This window comes from Microcaecilia unicolor, chromosome 11 (genome assembly GCF_901765095.1).
Source record: "Microcaecilia unicolor chromosome 11, aMicUni1.1, whole genome shotgun sequence".
Lineage (NCBI taxonomy): Eukaryota > Metazoa > Chordata > Amphibia > Gymnophiona > Siphonopidae > Microcaecilia > Microcaecilia unicolor.
Window position 1 is genome coordinate 192,713,229 of NC_044041.1, and position 15,374 is coordinate 192,728,602.

At 44.0% G+C, this 15,374-nt stretch overlaps 1 protein-coding gene across 6 annotated transcripts in view; it reads left to right on the forward strand.

Moving 5' to 3' along the window:
• AHDC1 (AT-hook DNA binding motif containing 1) overlaps positions 1 to 15,374 on the forward strand; it is a 306,721-nt gene that overhangs the window by 16,144 nt on the left and 275,203 nt on the right. Inside the window, exon 1 of one of the 6 annotated variants that reach the window (XM_030217766.1) lies at positions 12,343 to 12,384. The exons of the other annotated variants lie outside the window; for them this stretch is intronic. The gene's annotated coding sequence lies outside the window, so the exon portion shown is untranslated. Of the gene's footprint in view, positions 1 to 12,342; positions 12,385 to 15,374 lie in introns of those variants that run through there. 6 annotated transcript variants of the gene reach the window in all.

Here is a 15,374-nt window from a genome sequence, read left to right on the forward strand (position 1 = left end):
TCGCCTTTCAGTTCCAAATGCTTCAGCCAGGTGGGCAGTGGTGTGGAGTGAAGTGAAAGATAAATTACAGGTTGTGGTAGAAAGAGAGGGGGAAAGCCTGTGCTGAGCAGATCTGTAGGGAGGGGAGGGATGCAGAGAACGCAGCCCTCCCCTACAGCCTCTAAAAGGTAACTGCTTCTTTAAAATCTAGTAGCTACATAAAGAATTTTCAGGAAAAAAAATACAAGCACATATTTCCGTGGGCGGTGGGGGCGGTCCGCCCCGGGTGCATGCCGCCGGGGGGGGGGGGGGGGGCCACGCGCGCCTGCCCTCCGTTGTTCGATGCTTCTTCTCTGCCCCGGAACAGGTTACTTCCTGTTCCGGGGCAGAGAAGAAGCATCGAACAACAGAGGAAAGGCACGCGCGGCACCCGGCGGGGGGGAGGGGGGGGTCCACGTGGCATTGGGGGGGGCGCTGCACCCGGGGGGGTGGGGCGCATCGGCGATCCGCCCCGGGTGCCAGCTCCCCTAGGAATGCCACTGCATATTTCTCTGCTGTAATGCAAATAATAACTTTCCTGTATATCTATCGTTAACATAAGCAAATATGGAAAGGTGTGCGCCTTTTATTTTATTTATTTATTTATTGCATTTGTATCCCACATTTTCCCGCCTATTTGCATTAATTGGCGTGCACAGAATTTTCAGATGTAGAGTTTTTGAGTAGAACAGTGTTCATGCTTTTCTCCTTGGGATTAGTGTCTGTGTTGTTCCTTCACACTGCCAGCAGACTTCTACACAGTAACATAGTAAATGACGACAGATAAAGACCTGTACGGTCCATCTAGTCTGCCCAACAAGAAAAACTCTTTTTACATGGTATGTGATACTTTATACCTGAGTTTGATTTGTCCTTGCCTTTCTCAGGGCACAGACCGTACAAGTCTGCCCAGCACTGTTCATGTACTAAACGTTCTGAAGATTCTGGAATCCTAAAGAGTTACAAGATTCCGGAATCCCAATTAGTAGCAGCATTCCATGTAGAACCCCAAAGAGTAACATAGTAAATGACGGCAGATAAAGACCTGAACGGTCCATCCAGTCTGCCCAACAAGATAAACTCTTTTTACATGGTATGTGATACTTTATACCCGAGTTTGATTTGTCCATGCCTTTCTCAGGGCACAGACCGTAGAAGTCTGCCCAGCACTGTTCTTGTACTAAGTTCTGAAGCTATACTAAAAGTTCACAGACAGACAGACTTGTACACGTAATCTGTACATATGTTCTGCTCATTGACTTTCGGCAGTCTTAGGTGCAGATGTAGGGGCTGAAATGTGTTCTTTGCTGCGAGGTTAAAAAAAAATGCTTAAAAGAGGTTAACATTTTTGTTCCCTTTCTAATGTTGAGTGTCTGCTAGAATTTCAAGTTAAATGTACGATTTTTGGAAGTCACATTCTTCCATCCTCTGACTTTTTTTTTTTTTTTGGATGTTTTCCCATGATGTATTTCTTAAGTAAACTTCTTCCAAACGAAGTTGTACTGAAGCCCTTTCTCCAAGCTTTTGGTTCATGACTATCCAAGGTCTTGTAAGGCCTGCCCGAAGTTCTAATTTCTTTCCCCATGTGCTCTGCTGACACTGGAAAGAGCCCAGAACGCAGGAGGCCCCTTTTTCTTTTTGCAGATATAAACATATGCAGAGCAGAATCTTCTTCTTTGAGATACTTCCCTTAAACAGTTTTCTACTTTTTGAGCTTTTATGCATGAAAAACATTTCATGAATCAACTTTGAAATAGAGTTCTCAACTGAGAGGAATTATGTAAGAAAAGCCAAAGGTAGATTAGAAATAAAATGGAAAGCAGAGATATGAATGGAGATAGAAAAAAGGGAGCAATCTTAGGCCAAAAAGACTAAGGGGCCAAGTTATCAATGTGAGCTACTCAAGTGGGGTTATTGTAAGACAGGGTCCCATGTTATACAATGAGACTCTAAGCTAAAATTACCTGACCTATCAATGTAAGCTACTGTTAACTTCCTCCCTGAGTGGAACTTTCCCTAGAAAGAACTCCTTTGCCCTTGAGAAAAAAATTGCAAATGAGAAGGATGAAAACATAATGATTATTTTGATAGTAAACAAAGCACAAGGAAATCACAATTGAAATGAGCTTGACGCAGACAAAATCTTTCTAGATGGACGCAGTTTAGAAGAAGAAACATTTGTAAAGACTAGTGCTTTTGCTTCCAGGAAGGTAATATCCAAAGATCTATAATAGTCTCAGAACTGTTTCTTTATCCTGTAAGAAAACAAATGATCCTATGAAGTACTCTGTTGTGTTGATTTTATATCTTGAACAAGTTTTAATATTTACTGAACAATGCAAGATAGTACTACCAGTATTCAACACCTGGCCACGGTCAGATGGGCCCGATACACCTTTTCCATTTATGTTTAGTACTTGATAAAAAAAAAAATGCTTTTCAACCTTAGCTGTTTAGTTAAAATTAGTATGCACACCATCCCTTAGAGTCTGTTGGAAGTATTTATTTCTATAGCCAGGTCATGGATTTACCTTCATTTGGTACTTTTTTGCTTCCAGTATAATGCACAAATTGTCTGCAAAATAATAATATGGATGCAACTGATATTCCACCTCCCTCCCCCCTTAAAATTAGTTATGCTTTTTTTTTTTAATTTTGAATGCACCAGATTTTTAAACTTGCAGAGACTGGTTTAATTGCACTTTTGCCTTTCAGAAGCATTTATACTTTTCAAAGAGTTATTTCTGTGCAAGTTGTCATTGCAGTGTACAAGGAGGGCACCTAATTAAGAGCTGCAGTTAATGACTGAAGTGACATTTCATCTTGGATGGATTGGATAGGTGAAATCACTCTTCCATGAAAGTATGGACAAGACTTTTAGAAATAGTGGGGGGGGGGGGGGGGGGGGGTCCTAGTATGATGCTGTGTGAATGGTGAGGGAAGTTAGAGTGAAGATGGAAAATAAATAAGGTACAAAATACTGGAATAGAAAGAGACTGAGACAAGTGATGGGTATTATGGTCTGTCTATCCTGTTCCCTTTGTTTCCCCCCACCCCCTAGTAAACTAACCGTGAGAAAATCACTTGTTTGTTTTAGCTACCTGGCTTACTTCTCAAGTTTCTGGGAATTTCCAGCAGGCTTTATTCCTGCCCCACAACCAGGGGAAGAGACCTAGTTTAGGGGCCCTCTTACTAAGGCCATGTAAGCGTCTACACGCGCCAAAATGGAGTTACTGCATGGCTACCATGTGGCTCTTGCGGTAATTTCATTTTTGGCACGCATCCGGTACACACACAGCTGAAAAATAATTTTTATTTTCTGATGTGTGTATCGGGCACTCGCCAAGTGGCATTTGGCGTGCGTAGGTCATTACCACCTGGTTACCGCGTGAGACTTTACTGCTAGGTCAGTGGCTGGCGGTAAGGTTTCAGACCCAAAATGGACGTGCAGCAATTTTCATTTTGACGCACGTCCCATTTTCGTCAAAAATTTTAAAAAGGCATTTTTTTTGTATGTGTGCTGAAGAATAATTCTGCGTGCGCCCAAAACACGTTGACACTACTGCAGGCCATTTTTCAGCGCACCTTAGTAAAAGGATCCCTTACTTTTTAACACAGTAGTTCAGAGTTTTTGAGTCTTATCCATTGCAGCAGTGACCTCTGTTGAACCAGTGAGTAGTGTCAAAATGCATGAGGGCAAGATTCTTCTGAGTGAAGCTGTGGTTTGTAGACTATATCCGAGTTGAATAGGAGGTGGTTAACAAGGCACCCAGGCTCAGGGTACTGTAGACCACTTTCGGTCAGGGGTTCTCAATCCAGCCTTTGGGACGCACCAAGCCAGTCGGGTTTTCAAGGTATTCACAATGAATAGACATGAGAAATTTGTATACACTGCCTTCCATTATATGCAAATTTATATTTATGTAATGTATATTTCATTGTGGGTATCCTGAAAATCTGGCTGGCTGGGTTGAGACCCCCCCCCCCCCCGGTCTAGGTCAATTATGGTAGATATGGAAGCCCAAAGCAAGAAGAAACTGTTGGGCTGAACCTCTTAAAACATGTTTTCTTTTTAAATAATTATATATTTACTAGCCGTTGAGCCCGTTAAAATGGGCTATTGGGTCGCCGCTGGCCCCTCCCCCCCCCCGAGTTCGCCGCTGCCGGTACCTCTCCCCGAGTCGCCGACGCCGGCCCGTCTCTTCGCTATTCAACTTACATCTCTGGAGCAGGCAGATCAGCTGAGCTCCCGTCGGCCTTCCTTCTCTGCCTGTGTCCCACCGTCGTGTGACGTAACGTCGGCGAGGGCGAAGAGACGGGCCGGGTGGAGGGGTGGTGGCGACTCGGGGGGGGGGGGGTACCAGTGGCGGCGCCCTTGGGGGGGAGGGGGAGCGGTGGCGACCTCGGCGGTTCCCTCCCCTTCGTGCAGTTTCCCTCTCTGTTCCACCCCCCCCCCGTCATTACGTATTGACGCGGGGGCGGGACAGAGAGGGAAGTCTACTGCGCATTTGCGAGTGAGTACGGTCACTCGCCGTTTATATGTTTGATTCATTTGCACTTCATTTACCCCCATTTATTTTAGAAAAGTATCTTTCTAAGCTTTGTTTGTTTTAATAGGAAGAATATGAGGCATTGAAAAGAAGAATCTAATTCATATTTTTTGTTTATAAATGCGTTTGGCATAATTTTTGTATTGACTTCATAAGTCTGGTAGTGCCTTGAGGGTTTAAGCCAGGGGTCCGCAACCCAGTCCTCGGGGACACACGAGGCCAGTCAGGGTTTTAGGATACCCACAATGAATATGCATGAGAGAGATCTGCATACAATGGAGGGTAGGGCATGCAAATCTTTCTCATGCATATTCATTGTGAGTATCCTGAAAACCTGACTGGATAGGTGTGTCTCTTGAGGACTGGGTTGAGAACCCCTGGTGTAAGCTACTGTGAGAATTGAAAATATCTGTAAATTGAGAGGGAGGAAGGAAACTTGGGATCTGTTTTTGAATCTGAAAGAAATAATGGGAGCCAATAAAATGGCTTATTCTGAACACACAATTTCTCCACAGATACAGTACTCTAAATACGATTTAACTTGGAATCTGTTGTCCCTCTCTGTATTCAAGATTTTCAACCCCCCCCCCCCCCCCCCCCAGTTGACTCCTCATAATATGTTATTTAGTGACCCACTTGCAGGTTCGGAATATCCAGTCAGGAGCCACTTCAGATTGTGTGGGCAATTCAGGTGTCAGCATCTGCTCTCCTTCCCCTGAGCCACATCTGCCTTGGATAGCTTTGTATCATCTCTCTAGCCCCCTCCCTGTCCCCTGCTGATCCACCCTTGTGGTATTTAGATTACTGTGCTCCTTTGAGGGAGGGGGGAGGGAGGGAGAGATAGCAGTGTATCATTTTTCAGGTTTCCTAACTCGCTGGTTCCCAAACCTTTTCATTTGGGACTCTTGTTAAACTATAGCCAAACCTCAGGGGAGAGGGAGCTCAAAATAGTGCAAGTGAAAGAAAATCTGGTGCTGTTTGGCAGCTTTTTACTAGTCGATGTGGAGCTGTGGATGGAGGAGTTAAAGCAGCAGTGTAGAATGACTTTTTACATTTTTTTTTTTCATGTAGTTGAATGACCAGTTGTCCTATTACCCTTCTGGAAGTTTTTTTTTTTTCCCCCGGAGGCCTGACGTTCATATGTCCCTGACCTAGTTTATGGTTCAAGGAAGGAAAATACTCTACAGATTTTTTTTAGTGGGGCAAATGAAATGCCCAGAAATATGACATTTCTTGTGTCAGTCACCGGCTTTAGTGTCTGTCGACAGATGAGAAGAGGCTCAGACAAAATTATATATGGAACTCAGGTGCATCTCTGCTTTGCATATTAGGTTCCACTGTAATGCATCCCATGGTTCAGCGGCTAACCTACAAGTCATTGGCTCTTAGCTCTGAAAGGATCCTGGCTTTGAGGTATCTTCTGATATACTCTTGACTTTATTTTGGGTATACCCCCATGCTGTCTATTAAGATGTGTGTGTGTGTGTTTTTTAATGTGTATTGATATTGTCGCTAGCAGACTATGCCATAATGTGTGCTACGTTTTTGAATATTTTCTTCTGCTGTGTTTGTCTGTTGACTGTGCCTGGTTTTTTTTTTTTTTGCTGTACACTGGCTTGGGTGAATTTCTTAAAAAGGCTGAAAATAAATAAATTTATACTTACATATTACTATTACTACTTATCACTTCTATAGCGCTACAAGGCATACACAGTGCTGTACATCATACATGAAAAGACAGTCCCTGCTCAAAGAGCTCACAATCTAAAAATGGAATGTTGGTAGTGGAATAGCAACATTCCATGTAGAATCTCAACTAGTAGCAACATTCCATGTAGAATCTCCAATAGTAGCAACATTCCATGTAGAATCTCAAGTAATAGCAACATTCCAGAATCTCAAATAGTAACAACATCCCATGTTCCACTGCACTAACCACTAGGCTACTCCTCCACTACCAACATTCCATCTAGAAGCCTGCTCTTGCAGATCAGCAACGCAGCCGCGCAGGCTTCTGTTTCTGTGAGTCTGACGTCCTGCACGTATGTGCAGGGCGTCAGACTCACAGAAACAGAAGCCTGCACGGCCGCGTTGCTGATCTGCAAGGGCAGGCTTCTACATTACTACTACTACTTATCACTTCTATAGCGCTACAAGGCATACACAGTGCTGTACATCATACATGAAAAGACAGTCCCTGCTCAAGGAGCTCACAATCTAAAAATGGAATGTTGCTAGTGGAATAGCAGAGAGTAATCCACCTAAGTGGATGAACACTAACTCCCACGTAAAAATAACAGCACAGAAAGAGAGTGGGAAGTGGACCAATGACTCCAGGAAACGGGAGATAAGATTTCAAAGAACCACTTTATTCAATGCTAGTGGAATAGCAACATTCCATGTAGAATCTCCAATAGTAGCAACATTCCATGTAGAATCTCAAGTAATAGCAACATTCCAGAATTTCAAATAGTAACAACATCCCATGTTCCACTGCACTAACCACTAGGCTACTCCTCCACTAGCAACATTCCATCTAGAAGCCTGCCCTTGCAGATCAGCAACGCAGCCACGCAGGCTTCTGTTTCTGTGAGTCTGACGTCCTGCACGTATGTGCAGGACGTCAGACTCACAGAAACAGAAACCTGCGCAGCCTCGTTGCTGATCTACAAGGGCAGGCTTCTACATTACTACTACTACTTATCACTTCTATAGCGCTACAAGGCATATGCAGCACTGTACACCATACATGAAAAGACAGTCCCTGCTCAAAGAGCTCACAATCTAAACAGGACAGGCAAACAGACAGAACAACTAAGAGGTAAGGGAATTAAAGAGGTGGGGATAAAAGGGTACAGGGCAAGTGAGTAGTGGTTAGGAGTCAAAAGCAGCGTTAAAGAGGTGGGCTTTTAGCTTGGATTTGAAAACGGCCAAAGACAGGGCTTAGACGTACAGGCTCGGGAAGTCTATTCCAGGCGTGAGGCGCAGCGAGATAAAAGGAATGGGGTCTAGAATTAGCAGTAGAGGAGAAGGGGACAGACGAGAGATTTATCCACAGAACGGAGCGGTAGAGTGAATGCACTTATAGGTCAATAAGAGAAGTTTGAATTGAATGCGGAAACGGATAGGGAGCCAGTGAAGTGACTTGAGGAGAGGGCTAATGTTAAATGATTTTGTATTAGTTTTGAGTGATCACAAAGGTGTGTGTGTGTTGGGGGGGGGGGGGGGTTAAATGGGTTGCCCAAGGATGTGTATTGAGGCCAACACATGGGAGTCATTTTCAGTGGCCGTCCTTGAAGTTTCAGGCATATTTTCAAAGCACATAGCATTCCAAAGTTCATAGAATCCTATGGAACTTTGGATGACTAAGTGCTTTGAAAATGATAGTAACATAGTAGATGACGGCAGAAAAAAGACCTGCACGTGTCATCATTTTGTTGCTTCCATTAGATAAAGGGCAGTTATCCCGTGCTGGTAGTAAGACTGCTATTGGCTTGACATTGCCTTCAGTTAATTGGAGGCTGATGTAGTGTTCCCAACAGCAGCACAATGACTGCGCTCTACGGCTGTAGGAAACTCAACTGTAACTACAATATCTTGAGACTTACTAAGATCTGAAGCCATCAGCAAAGCAAATTTAATACAGGATCGAAACGTTTACGCCTTTCTTTACACAAGTTCATATTTGTTGAAATAACCTGTGCTTCCCAGTAGCCATTCACAATAATAGGATATTCACTGTAATTCACTCTTTGCCCATTTAAATCACATTGGACTTTTTTTTATTTTAACAAAGTAGTTTTCCTGCGGCATCTTTTGAGCTTCCAGCTCAGATGAAACTTACCTCTATGGTGTAATGAACCTTTTATTCTTAAGGAAAATCATCTGGCAATATACGCATCCCAGACTTTACAGTGACTTGTCCTTCTGGAGCCCTACTTGTGGGCAATAAGTCTGGCCACTAAATATCGCTGTTTTGCAATGCTGAAATGCTGCCTCCACAGCTAACTCAGATCAGGACACCCCAAAGACCAAAAGATTTGATCTGGAAATTGAACCTAGGGCAGTCCTGAGCTCCCTTTTTTGTTAGGGCATTCATCAGCCCTCATCTAGAGCAGAAAATAAATAGGACTCATATTTGTATTTGAGAAATTAATTTCATAACAAGGTTTCTATATTTTACTACTACTACTATTTAGCATTTCTATAGCGCTACAAGGCGTACGCAGCGCTGCACAAACATAGAAGAAAGACAGTCCCTGCTCAAAGAGCTTACAGTCTAATATTTTACCTATTACTGCAGGTTTTTAAATTAATCTTGAGGACACGTCTATCGTAAAAGAATGATTCCTTTCTAATTCCAGCTTCTTAGTGGTGGTGGTTGTGTTGGAGGCCTGTTTGGTAGGTGCAGGGCTTTTTTTGAGGGGGTACTGAGTACCGGCACCTTTTCCATTGTCTTCTAAAATTGACCCATGGTCCCCAAGTTTTAATGAAAGAGCTCAGGCTCTACACACCAATTCTGCCTTGTCAGAGATTCTGTGACTGGTTGCAGGGGGCCTGGCTATTGTGGGGTGAGTCCCTCAGTGATGACCCCACCCCTGAAGGGTGGCCTGGCATTTGACTACCAGCACCTTTTCCATTGTCTGCTAAAATTGACCCATGGACCCCCAAGTTTTAATGAAAGAGCTCAGGCTCTACAGACCAATTCTGCCTTGTCAGAGATTCTGTGACTGGTTGCAGGGGGCCTGGCTATTGTGGGGTGAGTCCCTCAGTGATCACCCCACCCCTGAAGGGTGGCCTGGCATTTGACTACCAGCACCTTTTCCATTGTCTGCTAAAATTGACCCATGGACCCCCAAGTTTTAATGAAAGAGCTCAGGCTCTACAGACCAATTCTGCCTTGTCAGAGATTCTGTGACTGGTTGCAGGGGGCCTGGCTATTGTGGGGTGAGTCCCTCAGTGATCACCCCACCCCTGAAGGGTGGCCTGGCATTTGACTACCAGCACCTTTTCCATTGTCTGCTAAAATTGACCCATGGACCCCCAAGTTTTAATGAAAGAGCTCAGGCTCTACAGACCAATTCTGCCTTGTCAGAGATTCTGTGACTGGTTGCAGGGGGCCTGGCTATTGTGGGGTGAGTCCCTCAGTGATCACCCCACCCCTGAAGGGTGGCCTGGCATTTGAGTACCGGCACCTTTTTTGCTAGAAAAAGCACACTGGGTAGGTGCAATGGGGAGGATTAGAGAGGAGGGGTTGAAATCTTCTAGGTAGAAACTGTGCATGTAGGTTCAGTTTTTAAGTATAGTATAGAGTCAATCAAGGTGTGTGTGTGGGATGTTTTTAATATTTTTCTTTGGTGGTTCTTTCACACTGAAAAGTGTGGCGAGTGTTGTGTGGATTAATGAGGCAGATTCCTGCTGTATATTTGGTCAGCAGAGTATAGAAAGTATATTGGGATAAGGTGACGTCTACACATCATTGTCTATTGCATTAGAAATTGTATTTACCCTATAATTACAAAGGTGAGAGAGAAGTGCAAATAGAATAGAAATACTATTAGCCTAAGGTTGTGGCCTTTTTTTTCTCTTTTCTCCCTGTGAAAGGGGCTGTGTGCTATTCACTGAAGTCATGTATATCCTGCGTATGCACCTCCTGCAGGCCCTCACCCGGTCTGTGCACATACCGTGGCACAAGTGCACACCTCCATGTCTTATTACCGCTGCAATTTGAGAATGACTTCCAATAATGTTGGTAAAGGGCACCAGTTGAAACACCTTTAATTCTGTCGTACCTCAGGCAGCAGTTGGGGGAAAGCGAGTTCCAGTCAGTATTTTTCACAGGGCGATTTTTGGCCCTACCTTTCCAGCACCTGAGATCTTTCTCACTGCTTTGCATGGACAAATAGATATATGCATTTGAATTCTGCACGTGGGAATAGTGTATGTAATGCTTATTTGGTAGTGAGATGGCTTGTTTGCTTTTTCTTTCTGTGCCTGGTATTTTGTAAGTGGCTACTTGGCTGGCTAGAGCGAAATTCTTCTGCTCCCTATGGTATTTCATCCTTGTTTTCTCTTGCCTTGAAGTCCCCTGGCCATCCATCCATCCCCCCCCCCTCCCTTCTCATTCTTGATCCACAGCAGTGCTAGGGGCTGAGACTGACTGACTGAAAAGAGTTTTTTTTTTTTTTTTGCATGGCTGCATTGTAGGAAGCCAGGTGCAGGCTTTCTTGGGGGAAGGTGTTGTAAGCCTTTCTTCAAAACCTTGTCTCTTCCTTCCCCTCTTCTCTCCCCCTCCCTCCCTGCTCTCCAGTGCTGCTGTTAGATTTTCAGAGTCAGCACACTGTGAAAAGATGAGAACAGTCTGAAAAAGCTGCTTGTTTCTAGTCCTGGGCATTATTTCCTGTCTCTGCTTTCTCTCCGCTTCGTGTTCAGAAATGCCCTAAGGTAGGGTTTCTCAGGGGGGGGAGAACTGAACTCTCAATAACTTACCCCCAGCCCCCTTCCTTTCATCACCGCTACTAAGTGTATCCAGTGACGTTACCCCATGGTTTCTGAAGCCAGACCTGTGGGTACCCCTTAGCCAGTCTGGTATTCAGGGTATCCACAATGAGAGTTTTTAATGCCCTGCCTCATGCATTGTGAATACCCTCCCCTCACCCCCCCACCCAAACCCCCCCCCAAGCTTTTTAGGGGTACTGCAGAGTTTTTTTCTTTAGAAATAGTGGGGTAACTTTATCAAATATGCTTAATAATAGTGGTGGAGGAAGGGTGGGATTTGGAGTTGAGCTGTTCTCTCATTCTCAATCTTCTCTTGGGCATGGAAGTCGGCCCTTGCATGCAGCAGCATATTTAGGGCTTTGGGACATAGCATAGTCCAAAAATGAGGATGAGAGAGAGTTTCTAGTAGCTTCTGTAATGATGGATATGTTTAAGCATAGAAGCTTGTATGTACATCGTGCCCCCATATCTACCGTACAGCAGCGTCTTATCAAATATATAGCGTTTAGCTAATGCATCGGAAATCGTTTCCTGTCCTCTGTGATGTAGACTGAATATAGCATCAGCAATTCAGAGCAGTAATTAGGTGGTATTCTGAAAACATAAGCTATAGGTTTTTTGTTGTTTTTTTTAAAAAGGCATTTGTTACCTTCACTATTTTTGGAGTCGCTGGGATTCTTCATCCGATGCTTGGTAGCGCGCACATGCCACCTGTAGTGCTAGTCTTGTGGTGGTACCGCTAGAGGTGTCGGCTGCCATTTTGAGCCTGGAGGATTGCTGCTGCCCATCCTACCCTGGACTACCAGGGTGTGCTTTAAGGTATTCTTCTGGAGGTGGAGCTTCTGGGAGGATGTTCAGTTCAGGCCATGGTAGTCAGTATCAGTGGCGTTAATAATTTTAATCATAATTAGGGGGTTTGCATGTTAACCGTGATCATTTAATGGCAATTAAATCAACAGCACTTAAAAAAAAAAAAATAGAAAATGTGTGTGAATTTTTATATATATATATATATATATGTATGCAAATTTCACACATACAGTCACTCATTGTCTCCTGCTGCTCTGAAATCCTCTCACTCCCCCACACCACTCTTCCCTCCCTCCCAGAAAGAAACCCTTCAGGGACTTGCAACTTCCCCTCGGCATTCCATGAAAGTGGAATGCAAGAGGAGGTACAGGCTGTTTCTTTAACCCTGGTTGTCTTGATTTCTGAACAAAGAATTTTTTTTTTTTTTTTGCCTCTCCTGGGAGCCAGTGCTGCGAGAACAGGCAGGAGAGAAGCTGTTGATGGGATCGGAATGGAAAAGAACTTGATTGTAAGTCCCACCTTGTGGTTTCCGCTCCGGCTCTGAACTGGTTGTCTGTGCAGTATCAGTCTTTATATTAATGTAAATGAGTCGCTAATAAATGATTAGTTTTACAACCTTGCAATTTTTTTTCACTTTTTTTTCCCACACTGTTCCTTCCATATTTTACTCCTCTCCATAATTCTTACCTTCTGTGTCTGGCTCCTCTTGCTTCTCCCTACCTTCTTTCCCTCCTTACCCCCCCCCCCCCCCCCCCCCCGTAACCAATCTGTTGTGGTGTTTTATTTATTTATTTACTAGTGAAAAAGGCCCGTTTCTGACACAAATGAAACGGGCGCTAGCAAGGTTTTCCTCGGATTGTGTATGTTTGTGAGAGTGACTGTGTGTGAGAGAGAGTGAATATGCGAGTGTGTCTGTGAGAGAGACAGTGTGTGCGTGAGAATGAGAGTGTGTGCAAGTGCGTATGTGACACACAGTGTGAGAAAGTGTGTTTCACACAGATACAGTGTGTGCGAGAGAGAGAGAGAGTGTGTGTGAGACACAGACTCTGTGAGACTGAGTGTATGAGACCAAGAGAGTGTGTGAGTGACTGTGTGACACATAGAAGAGTGAATGTATTACAGTGTGAGACATAGAGTGTGTGAGAGAGAGAAAGACATTGACTGTGAGAGAGAGAGTGTGTGTGTGTGTGACAGAGATAACTCTCCCCCCCTCTCTGGTGTCAGTCCATCCCTCTCTCTTGTTTCAGGCCCCCCTTCTCTCTCTCTGGTGTCTGAGTGTTACTGTGCAGGACACTGAGCTCTGGCTGTGCTTCAAGGAACTGACCAATCCTATTTAATAGAATGCACCTCCAACATTCTGAAGCCGATAAACCTCGTGTGGTTGGTCACTTCTGCTTGTGACGAACCCGGAAGTACATGATGTCAATTCAGGAGATGTGGGTTTCACCACCATGCATTTAGAACGTTGGGAGTTGTGGAGGCTTCATAGAATGTTGGAGGTGCGTTTTATATAGAGAGATTTATTTCTTGTGGCTCTGTTTTTAAGGAAACCAACGTCAGATATGCATCTGCATTAGGTTTTCAGAAAGGTTGGGATAACCAACTCAGCAGTGACAGTTTGGTTCTAAGTTCCAAGAAGGTTGGAGTCTATTTATTTATTGGGATTTATTAACCACCTTTATGAAGAGATTCACATATGGTGTTACAACTCAAATATCAACAAGGACAAAGTGGCTGGCTGTTTTGGACAACAGCTTCACTATATTTTGGTGGCTGATTTGGATTATTTCAACATTTTGTGGCAAGAAATACGCCCTGTTTTTGTTGTTGTTGTTGTTGGGTTTTTTGTTTTTTGGTTTTTTTGGATTGAGTCAGGAGTCAGATGTAAGGGGTTTTGATAGGAACAGGATTGAGAGATTGGGGGGGGGGGGGGGAGATAAACTGTAGTTTTTTTTTTTGTAGCCACAGTCCCCCAGATTCTATAAGTGACACCCAAAATTTGCGTGTGATCCTGAGATCTGTGTGCAAATTAATGAGCTGTTAACAAGTAGTAATTGGCTGCTATCAATGACTGATGTTAATTGGCATTATTTGAGTTTGCACGAGATTCTGTAACGATCTGCTCCAAAATTCTTTCACGTGCAACCTGAAAGAGGGCATGTCTATGGGAGAGGCATGAGTGGGTCAGGGGCGTTCCAGTGAACTACATGCAGTGTGTTGGAATTTTGGGGATGCATGCCAGGATTTACACCAGTTTCTAGAGGTACGAGTCCTCTTCCCCTTCCCCTGAAAAAAAAAAGTTGGACACGAGAATTCCCACTAGGTGCCATTCTGTGAAGGGTGATCATCCTGGAGTGTATAAGAATAGTGCTGGATTTTAGTTAGCTATTTATTTTTCCTAGCACTGTTTTTCAGTGCCATTTATTTTTATTTATTTTTGTTGCATTTGTATCCTACATTTTCCCACCTATTTGCAGGCTCAACGTGGCTTACATTATGCCGTAGTGGCGATCGCCATTTCCAGAATGAAGAAATACAAAGTGGTATTACATGAGAGTTCATAAGTGACAGAGTAGATTACAGAGATTGGGAGGCAGAGCCGGTGGTGGGAGGCGGGGATTGTGCTGGGCAGACTTATACGGTCTGTGCCAGAGCCGGTGGTGGGAGGAGGGGCTGGTGGTTGGGAGGCGGGGATAGTGCTGGGCAGACTTGTATGGTTTGTGCCAGAGCCGGTGGTGGGAGGAGGGGCTGGTGGTTGGGAGGCGGGGATAGTGCTGGACAGACTTCTACGGTCTGTGCCCTGAAAATGGCAGATACAAATCAAGGTAAGGTATACACAAAAAGTAGCACATATGAGTTTATCTTGTTGGGCAGACTGGATGGACCGCGCAGGTCTTTTTCTGCCGTCATCTACTATGTTACTATGTTATTACGCAGTCAAGTATTAAAGGTTCATTTCCGGAATGAGAAATCAAGTGGTATTGCGTTAAAGTTTAATTAGTGACAGAGTAAGTGAAGCAGTCAAGTATTGAGAGTTCGGTCTTGTGCATTCCTGGTATAGGTTTCGTTGTCTGGCATTTAGGGTGGGCCATTGTGGTATGCCTTATTGAAGAGGTTGGCTTTTAGTGATTTACGGAAGTTTGTTAGGTCGTGCATTGTTTTCAAGACGTTTGGTAGTGCATTCCATAGTTGCGTGCTTATGTAGGAGAAGCTGGATGCGTAAGTTGATTTATATTTTAGTCTTTTGCAGCTAGGGTAGTGGAGGTTCAGGAATGTGTGTGCTGACCTTTTTATGTTCCTGGTTGGTAAGTCTCTATGAGGTCTGTCATGTAGATCGGGGCTTTGCCGTGAATAATTTTATGAACCAGGGTGCAGATTTTGAACGCAATACTGAATCTGGCTCAATGTGCCAATAACAACATAGGTTTTTCTTTGCAAGCTTGGATTTTCAGTATTCTAAGACTGACAAGTAAGAGACCTGGAAGAAGGAACAGATTG